The sequence below is a fragment of the Hypanus sabinus genome, chromosome X2, assembly GCF_030144855.1.
Source record: "Hypanus sabinus isolate sHypSab1 chromosome X2, sHypSab1.hap1, whole genome shotgun sequence".
NCBI lineage: Eukaryota > Metazoa > Chordata > Chondrichthyes > Myliobatiformes > Dasyatidae > Hypanus > Hypanus sabinus.
The window spans coordinates 30928987-30939147 of record NC_082739.1 but is presented as its reverse complement, the minus strand read 5'-3'; the positions used below and the strand labels follow the sequence as shown (position 1 = coordinate 30939147).

Sequence of the window (10161 nt, the reverse complement as noted above, 5' to 3'; positions counted from 1 at the left end):
CTGCGTTCAGCCCATGTTCTTCCAGGCGTTTCCCAATACTTGATGATGGACGTACCAGGTGAACAGCGGCAGGATGAACTTGGCGGAAAATGGTCATGAGCTTGTTTAAGCAGAGGTGCATTCAGTGTTGGCAACACAGTGAGCAATCAAAGCTATAATGAAGACAAAGTGAAAATGGACAGAGCACGAGAACATAAGCAAAAGAAGCAGCAATAGGCCATTCAGCCCTACTCCACCATTCAATAAGATCTTGTACCTCAATGCCACTTTCTGGTCCCAGTGTGCTAGATTCCCTCAATATCTGAATGGCTCTCATTCCCTACAGGATACACAGACTGGCAGACTTCCTGGTTTGTATTGACACCAGCTGGAAAGTGCAATACATATTCCTTATTTTTTTCTCAACATAAAAGACCCTTTCGCTCTTCAAGTCTATGCTGGCTCACAAAGTAATCCTACTCTCCACAGATTTTCCCTGTAACCCACACTCCGCACATTCCCACAAAATGCTGGTGGAACACAGCAGGCCAGGCAGGATCTATAGGAAGAAGCACTGTCGACGTTTTGGGCTGAGACCCTTCGTCAGGATTAACTGAAAGAAGAGGTAGTAAGAGATTTAAAAGTGGAAGGGGGAGGGGGAGACCCGAAATGATAGGAGAAGACAGTAGGTTGAGGAATGAAGCTAAGAGCTGGAAAGTTGATTGGCAAAAGGGAATCAGAGATGGAGAAGGGAGAGGATCATGGGATGGGAGGCCTAAAGAAAAAGAAAAGGGGAGGGGAGCACCAGAGGGAGATGGAGAGCAGGTAAGGAGTGATTGTGAGAGGGACAGAGAGAGAAAAAAGAGAGAAAATAAGGGAAAAATAAATAAATAAGGAATGGGGTAAGAAGGGGAGGAGGGGCATTACTATCCCTTCTTTCAGTTAGTCCTGACGAAGGGTCTCGGCCCAAAACATCGACTGTACTTCTTCCTATAGATGCCGCCTGGCCTGCTGCGTTCCACCAGCATCTTGTGTGTGTTGCTTGAATTTCCAGCATCTGCAGATTTCCTTGTGCCTTCGCATATTCCCACTATTTTGTGACGTATCATATCACTCAGCTGCGCATTAAGGGTTAGTTAATCCACCACCTGCACCAAGCTTGGGGAAACCCATACAGTCAAAGGGACGACTCCACCAGAGTTTGGGATTGGACCCAGGTTGCTGGTGCTTTGAGCCAGCAGCGCCACCAGCTGCCACCCCGTGAAGAAATTAGGAAGGGCAAACAGCATCCCTGATTTTCACCTCCATGTGGGAGTTCTTGAGGATGGAGGTGTGAGGGTAGGGAGAGGAGTGTCAGCCATAATTTGAAGGACACAGCAACAGAGTACAGTGTATTGCTTCATATTTTATCTACAGACATCTGAAGGGTGTTAGAGAATCACCAGCAGATCTGCTACAAAAGGGCAAGCGAGAAGCAGTTTGCAGAGTTTGGAGACAGCTGGGAAAAGTGAAGTATTAGTAAAATTCTGATTGAGCAGATTCCTTGGAACCTTTTCCATTGGATGTGAAAGCCGTTTATGACCAGGCCCAGCTCGTTTTAAACTGTAACCTGAGTGTGTCACACAGCACTGGGTGTGATATTGATTATTAGCCTCTTTGCTTAGTCCACTCTTAATGAAAGGGAGAGAGGGCTTGCCTCAGGCATACATGGTTAAAATATGCCAATGCTCTTTCCATGGTAAAACATGCAGGAACTTTCCAGTCACAAAATGTTTTCACGTGAATTGTGCTCCCTGGCTTTAATAGTAGTGCCTTGTGCAAAGGAATGCACTCTTGGTGAACCAGGTAATCTCTGCTGACATGGCATTTGCTTTCGCTTTCTAGAGAAGAACCAGAATTGCTCTGCAGTATTACTGGGGCTCTCTCCGAGTTTCAGGCAGTGTGTATGTCAGAAGAATTCACCACAATGTTAAAGCAAACATAAGAAGTGCTGAGAAGCTGAACATGAATCAGGGGGTGACATCTGACATCAGGCAGACATCAAAGGAGCTCAGGAGTCACAGGGTCACTAACAGAAATTTATCAGAATCACCATCTCAAGCTGACTCCAGTTTGCTGGGATTTCTTAATTATTCATCAACCTCTTTCTCATTGTCTGTCTTGGAGGGATCATATTAATTTATTGGTTTCCCACTGTTCTGTCTTTCCTATTGTTTATGTTAATATTGTGGTCTATTTAGCAGCTTTATGCCAATTAAGTTATGACCCAGACACCAGAGTTAAAGCTGTCTTTACTTTTCACAACGCTGGTGGAATCTCTGCCTCATAACTCTGGGACCCGGCTTCAGCTTTGAATTCTGGTAAAACTTTGTGGAATTTGCACATTTCTGGTTTCCTCCCTCTTCCCAGAGGTGTGCGGATTGGTAGGTTAATCAGTCACTGCAAATTTCCCATGTGTGTTGGTGAGTGCCAGATCTAGAGGGGTGCTTGGATGGGAAAGTAGGGAGAGTAAAGAGGATTAGTGTCAATGAGTGATTATAGTCGGCACAGACTTGTCGGGCTGAAGGGCCTGTTTCTGTTCTCTGTGACTCCATGTGACACGACATAAGGTATCAGGGTTTGCTCTAGGAGTGGACCCCTCTTGTTTAGACCTCACATCTTTAACATTGTTCTCTGCATAATACAATCATTCATTAATTAAATATCTATAGTATTTTGGAACTGTATAATTCACTTTTAAATCTGCCATCAGATAACATGCTGGATCCGTCCACCGAACACCCCAACTCTGTGAATATAACTTGTGTTTCTCTGAGCTCTCATAGATTCTTCTGGCAGGCCCTCCTCACCACACCACCATGCATCTTTAATCTTTATGCTTTAACTGGTAAAAACTGAGGAAAAAGCAAAGGCCTGTCTTACCATTTTCAAAGTTCAAAGTTTATTTATTATCAAAGTATGCATACATCATACAACCTCGAGATTTGTCTTCTAACAGGCAGACATGAAACAAAGTAACCCAAAAACGAACTCCGTATATATGAAAAAAGGCTGTCTAACACCCGATGTGCAGAGAATAATAATTAATAGGCATCTGTTAGTCTTGAAAGACCATGGATTTGCACCTTGGAAAGTTTCCAGGGTGCAGGCCTGGGCAGGGTTGTGTGGAAGACCAGTAGTTGCCCATGCTGCAAGTCTCCCCTCTCCACGACACCGATGTTGTCCAAGGGAAGGGCAAGAGCCGATACAGTTTGGCACCGGTGTCGTTGCAGAGCAATGTGTGTTTAAGTGCCTTGCTCAAGGACACAACACACTGCCTCAGCCGAGGCTCGAACTAGCGACCTTCAGATCAGTAGACCATTGCTTTAACCACTTGGCCGTGCACCAACACGCAGAGAATTAAAAAACCACATCATGTCTGTAAGAAAATAAAAGAAAGAATAACCCATAAAAATACTGCTGAACACGCAATACGCCATGAAAGGGCAATCATGCAAACCGTACCTGCAAGCAAATAATGTTTCTGAACCGAAGCCCGAGACTGAGACCCATAGTTCAGCGCAGAGCATCGAGCATCGTAGACGTCATCGTCATCGTAGACGTCATCAAGCCCGTACCTCAGCTTGGGCCCCAGCACTCATCTTTTCAATCTGGCCCAGTGATTAAATCTCTGTTCGAGCAACAGGTTCTGCCTCGCTGGCCTTTGTTGCTTCAATTTGACCTGTAAATCTCAACCCGCCCGTCGTACTCAGTCATGTCTGATGCCTGGACTCTGTGCTTTGACTCAGTCTGTACCCAATCTTTCACTCTCTTCCATGATCTCAGTGATGGGCCCACCGCCTCGCCTTGCCTCAGCTCTGTCACATCGAATTGTGGCAAAGGGAAGTTACAGACTATTACTTGTGGTGATCATTTGCCAGAAAAAGTGTGGTTAACAAAATATTTAGTTGCTATCCTTGTTTCATTCGCCACCAGCTAGAAGTCGCTGAGATTCACTAGCGCCATCTTAAACCAGAATTTTCACCAACAAAATTTTGTGCAATAAATGTCAAGTGCAGAGTGTAGAAGTTAATTGGTCTTGTTGAACCAGGCTTTCAGAATGCTCTCTGATCACCCCATCTCATTGTGAAATGAGCTGATCAGTGGGGTGATGTTGGTGACTGAAGGGTCCAGTATAAATTTCAATGAAATAATATGTTCAGTGCTTACATTGCGACTGATTATTGTTCAGGTACATTACCAAATATTGATGCATATCTAGACTATTAGTTTAATAAGAGAACATGGAGACACCTCCACAAACTCCAACATCCCCTGACAACCCGTGATTTCAGTCCCTGAGGCCAATGAAGATTCATACATCAGAATGCTCTTTATCAACTACAGCTCAGCATTCGATGCTGTCATTCAAAACTAAGGATCCTTAATCAGCACGTGGAAGTCCCAGTGAAAGAGTGTGCGATACTTGATCTGCTTTTACGGACTGAGACAGAAGTTTGTGTAGGGGAACGCTTTGCATCTTATGATCATAATGTCATTAGTTTCAAAGTAAATATACAAAAAGATAGGTCTGGTTCACAGGTGTGGTAGAACAAGGGTCAGGGAATACAGGTCATTAAAAGTGGCGTCACAGGTAGATAAGGTTATAAAGAAAGTTTTTGGCACACTGGCCTTCAAAAAATCTAAGTACTGAGTACAGGAGATGTTATGTTGAAGTTGTATAAGATGTTGGTGAGGCCTAATTTGGAGTATTGTGTACAGTTTTGGTCACCTACCTACAGGAAAGATGTAAATAAGTTTGAAGGACTACAGAGAACATTTACGAGGACGTTGCCAGGGCTGGAGGACCCAAGTTATAAGGAAATATTAAATAGGTTAGGACTTTATTCCTTGGAACATAGAAGATTGAGGGGAGAATTGATAGAGCTATACAAAATTATGAAGGGTATGCAAAATGCAAGCAGGCTTTTTCTACAGAGGTTGGGTGTGACTACAACTAGGGGTCGAGGGTTAAGGGTGAAAGGTGAAAAGTTTAAGGGGAGCATGAGATGAAACTTCTTCTCTCAGAAGGTTGCGAGAGTGTAGTGCATATGTTGCATATGAGCCCAATTTCAGCATTTAAGGGAAGTTTGGTTAGGTACATGGATGGTAGGGATACGGAGGACTATAGTCCAACTGCAAGTCATTGTGGGAGTAGGCAGTTTAAATGGTTCATCATGGACTAGATGGGCTAAAGGCCCTGTTTCTGTGCTGTATTTTTCTACAACTCTAATCACTAAGCTCCAAGACCTAGGCCTCACTACCGACTTGTGCAACTGGGTCATCAATTTCCTCATTTGCAGACCCCACTCAGTGCAGGTTGGAAACAACATCTCCTCCGCAATCGTCATTGGCACGTGCTCTATTTGATTTACACTTACGACGGTGAGGATAAGTACTGCCACAATGCCATACTTACGTTTCCTGATGACATCACTGCCATAGACCAAATGAAAGGTGGTGACAAATCAGCATATAGGAAGGAGATTGAAAATCTGGCTGAGTGGTGCCACAACAACAACCTCTCACTCAACATCAGCAAAGCCAAAGAGCTGAATATTGAGTACAGGAGGAAGAAACCAAAAGTCCATGAGCCAATCTTCATCAGGGGATCGGAGGTGGAGAGTTTCAGTAACTTTAAATTTCTCGGAATTACCTCATCAGCCGATCTGTCCTGGGACCAACTATAAGTGCTATTACAAAGAAGGTACAACAGTGCCTCTACGTTCTTAGAAGTTTTCATAAAGTTGGTATGTCATCTAAAACTTTGACAAACTTCTATAGCTGTACAGTGGAGAGTATCCTGACTGTTGCAACACGGCCTGGTATGGAAGCACCAAAATCCTGCAAAAAGTAGTGGATAGAGCCCAGTCCATCACGGGTAAAGCCCTCCCCACTGTTGAGCACATCCACAAGGAGCATTCCCACAAGAAAGCTACATCGTCCATCAAGCTCCCCTGCCACCTTGGCCATGCTCTCTTCCCTCTACTGCCATTGAGGTACAGGCGTCGTAGGTTTCACAGTACCAGGTTCAGGAACAGTTATCACCCTTCAACATCAGGCTCCTGAACCAGCACAGATAGCTTCAATCACCTCAACTCTGAACTGATTCCACAACCAATGGACTCAACTTAAGGATTCTCCAACGCATGCTCTCAGTATTATGTATGTACTTATTTATTTTGTTATCTTTTTTTATTTGCAGTTTGTCTTCTTTTGCACATTGGCAATTTGTCACTCTGTGTGTAGTTTTTCATTGATTCTATTATATTTCTCTATTCTACTGTGAATGCCTGCAAGAAAATGAATCTCAGAGTAGTAGTGACATATACGTACTTCAATCATAAAGTTACTTAGAATTTTGAACTTTGAACTCAGTAACTGGAAATATCCCATTTTGCCAAACATTAATAAAATCAGATGAACACCCCAAACTGAACTAAAATGAAAAGGTGATAATTTGTTAATTGTCCCAGTAACACTGCAAGCTGCCCAGATCTAAAATTCCAACCATAATGTTCTCTCTCCCTCTTTGTTCCCTTCTTCCCAAACTATGAATCCTGCCTAGCTTAAACATCAGCCCTTACAAATTCTCCCAAGTCATTCTGGATCAAACTCTTATTATTACCATATCCTCTCAGGATTCCCAAACTCAGGAAGTCTCCTTATATATTCCTAATCACCAGTTACTTAGCGATTCATTTTGGCTGCCTCTTTATCTGAAACAAAACTGCTCCTGAAACTGCTCCAGAGAGTTTGTTAGGCCTTGTTATCTGGGGAAAAATTACCAGCTGTCTACTCTTTATGAGAAAAATCAAATTACACAGCACTACACTAAGTGCTAGAAGGCCATCAGAAGCTCTAGATATCGGAAGGAGGCAGTGAATAGAAAACACACACTTTTGGAGGTAATCTTGTTTATATATAAAAAAATTTACATGAGTAAGAACAAATCAGAATTCCAACATTCTGTTTAGGTTCCAAATCTCAGATATCAACAAAAACCAAATTCCTGTTCGCTTAGAATCAATGATATTCATAAGAATAACCTTTGTTACTCCAATTTCTTTAACTAATTAGATTTAGTGTTTTTCCCTATTTAAAAGTTTATGGACTAATGTTTCCTTTTTTTTCCCCAGTTAGAAAATTAATTGACTTCCTACTCTTAAGTATTATGGTTAATTTCAGTTTCAGTTCAAGTCAGTATGTCTACAAATTTAAATTCAAATGCAAAAATTACATACCTATACAGCTTAACTCCTTTCACAGCAATTCTCCAACATCACAACTTTTAAACAAAGTAAATCTTGTTCAGTAACTTATCAAAATGTTTGCAAAGATAATGAGTTCTTGCAGAAAATCAAATTCAGATTCTTCAAATGAAAATAAACTTATACATCCAATTGTATTAAATCCTCTACATCATGAAACATTTCGTTCTCACGCTGGTTCTTTGAACTTGGGTGGCTTACCATTTTGTTTCTTGTTTGGTTGGATGAAATAGTTGATCATCCACGGAAAGTCGATTCACAAACTTGTACAAAAAATTGTGACCTGTACACAACAGGATTACAATCCGTAAGTTTTTATACACATTCTATTTTCTGTTTCAAAATAACTCAATATCACATTGTCATTTCCAAACATTTCTCAGTTACAATGCTACTAAACATATTTCACATACAAATTATACACTCGCAACAGTAAAAGAGTTTTAACTCACCAAATCTCTGGGTATCATTTAACAAAACTAATTCCTGGTTACACAGTAGAGACCTTGGACACTATTCTCTGCCGATGTTGTCTCTTTATAGCTGCTGCTTGTTATAGCTGTGGCTTCAAGAAATCTTTTATCATTATTGTCTCTCCTCCAGGGGTGTTACCTTGAAGTTTTCAAGTAAGGTAGAGATACTTAATACAAATTCCACTTTTAACAGTTTCTATCTTTAGTTTCTAATAGTTTGCTGCATTCTTCCCGCTGCCCCCCCCCCTCATTCTCGCATAGCTTTTTTCTCAAATTCTCTTTTTTTAAAATATGGTAAACCTCGATTTCATCCCTCCCCAGGTGGAGCTTTCTAACATTACAGCTTTGGGGTTAATTAACCTGGGTTACATGTACCTCTCAGTATTTTATAAACTCCCATTGGGTTTCCCTTCAACCTCCACCGCTCCAGAGAAAACAGCCCAAGTTTGATAAATCTCTCTTTAGAGCACATGCTCTCTAATCCAGGCAGCACCTCTCCAAAGCCTCCACACGCTTTCCAGAGCTGAACGCAATACTCCAGATGCGGCCTAGCCGGAGTCTTACAAAGAGACAACGTGACTCTTGAATTCAATGCTTCAATTAATGAAGACAAGCATGCATAACCCTTCTTTACCACCCTTTTCCCTTACATGGCTATGGGCTTAAACTATTTGGACTGCGGAGAGACCTTATTGCAGATTTTGAGCTCCAGGTACAGAGTGAGTTTTGACTTCGTAGAAAGAGACTATTCAATCTATAATGACTCAGAAAGCAGAAGAAAAATCCCAGTTTCCAACTTGATTTTCACTATTTTTGGTTATTAAACCAATAGTCAAGAGAAGCTCGACGTTTAGCTGTTTCTCGCAGGCTCATTAGCTCTCCTGATTCTCCCATAACCCATCCACACTTACTGTAATTTAACTTTGGGAAGTGGGAAGGAAGCAGAGCATTGCTGGCCCATAGCAGTCACTATCAGGTAAATTGGTTTTCCCTGAATAAGGCAACTAACAGGATGGTTAAACCTTGCCAGGCTGAAAGGGGATTTTGTGTAAAGTACAAGACGAAGATTTGTATTACTGTGCAAATTATTCCTGACCCCTGTTTCCATCCAAGGGGTCAGTGTGGACATGGTGGAGGATTACAAATACCTGGGGATACGAATGGACAATAAACTGGACTGGTCAAAGAACACTGAGGCTGTCTACAAGAAGGGTCAGAGCCGTCTCTACTTCCTGAGGAAACTGAGGTCCTTTAACATCCATCGGACGATGCTGAGGATGTTCTACGAGTCTGTGGTGGTCAGTGCTATCATGTTTGCTGTTGTGTGCTGGGGCAGCAGGCTGAAGGTAGCAGACACCAACAGAATCAACAAACTCATTCGTAAGGCCAGTGATGTTGCGGGGGTGGAACTGGACTCTCTGACGGTGGTGTCTGAAAAGAGGATGCTGTCCAAGTTGCATGCCATCTTGGACAATGACTCCCATCCACTCCATAATGTACTGGTTAGGCACAGGAGTACATTCAGCCAGAGACTCATTCCACCGAGATGTAACACTGAGCGTCATAGGAAGTCATTCCTGCCTGTGGCCATCAAACTTTACAAGTGTCAGACACCCTGAGCCAATAGACTGGTCCTGGACTTATTTCCACTTGGCATGATTAACTTATTATTATTTAATTATTTATGGTTTTATATTGCTATATTTCTTCACTATTCTTGGTTGGTGTGGCTGTAACGAAACCCAATTTCCCCCAGGATCAATGAAGTCTGTCTGTCTGTCTGCCTTTGTTAACATTCAGCATTCAAATTCCACTGAACTCGGGAAGAATGATTCTGGTGTTTGAAGTCAGGCCAGGGTCAGCTGAAGGGGTGGCAAAGAGCAGCAATAAAGGTGAGGCTGAAGTGGTGAGCCTCAGGTGGATCAGGTTGATGGTTTTGGGCCACCTGTGATGAGAAGGGAGGTGACATTGAGGGAGGTAGGAGATCTGTGACCATAGAATCATGGCAGAAAGATCTTTTTTCCCATCAGGTATCAAGACTAATCCCACCTACCAGCACAAGGTTCATGGACAATGTCACAGCAAGTTCCATTATTATGTATGACCTAATGGTGTCCAGAACATGTAGCTCTTCTGCCTCGATGAGGGATGAGGAGAAGCAATGGAGGAGAAAATTTGACAGATTCAGTTGTCGCTGTTTTCAGGAAGGAGACAGGGTAAAGATACGCTTTCTGTTCGAATTGTATTGTTTCAAACTGATCACTTTAGTCAGTTCCAGACCCCTTCTCTGTGCAGTTATCTTCAGATGCCTCTCACTGGTCAACTTCAGAACGTCAGTAGAATGGCTAAATCTCTTTGGTCCTCTTTGGTACTTGTTCCAAGGGCAATTTGATATCAAA

General features: G+C 42.4%; 1 long non-coding RNA gene across 1 annotated transcript; it reads right to left on the bottom strand.

Annotated features, from left to right (window-relative positions):
* Positions 1-2983: 2983 nt before the first annotated feature.
* Positions 2984-7892, bottom strand: LOC132385310 (uncharacterized). The gene is made up of 3 exons (XR_009509146.1): positions 7742-7892; positions 7491-7572; positions 2984-3397 (listed from the first exon to the last, which is right to left on the bottom strand). It is a non-coding gene; the product is annotated as an uncharacterized LOC132385310 (long non-coding RNA).
* Between the last annotated feature and the right edge of the window lie 2269 nt (positions 7893-10161).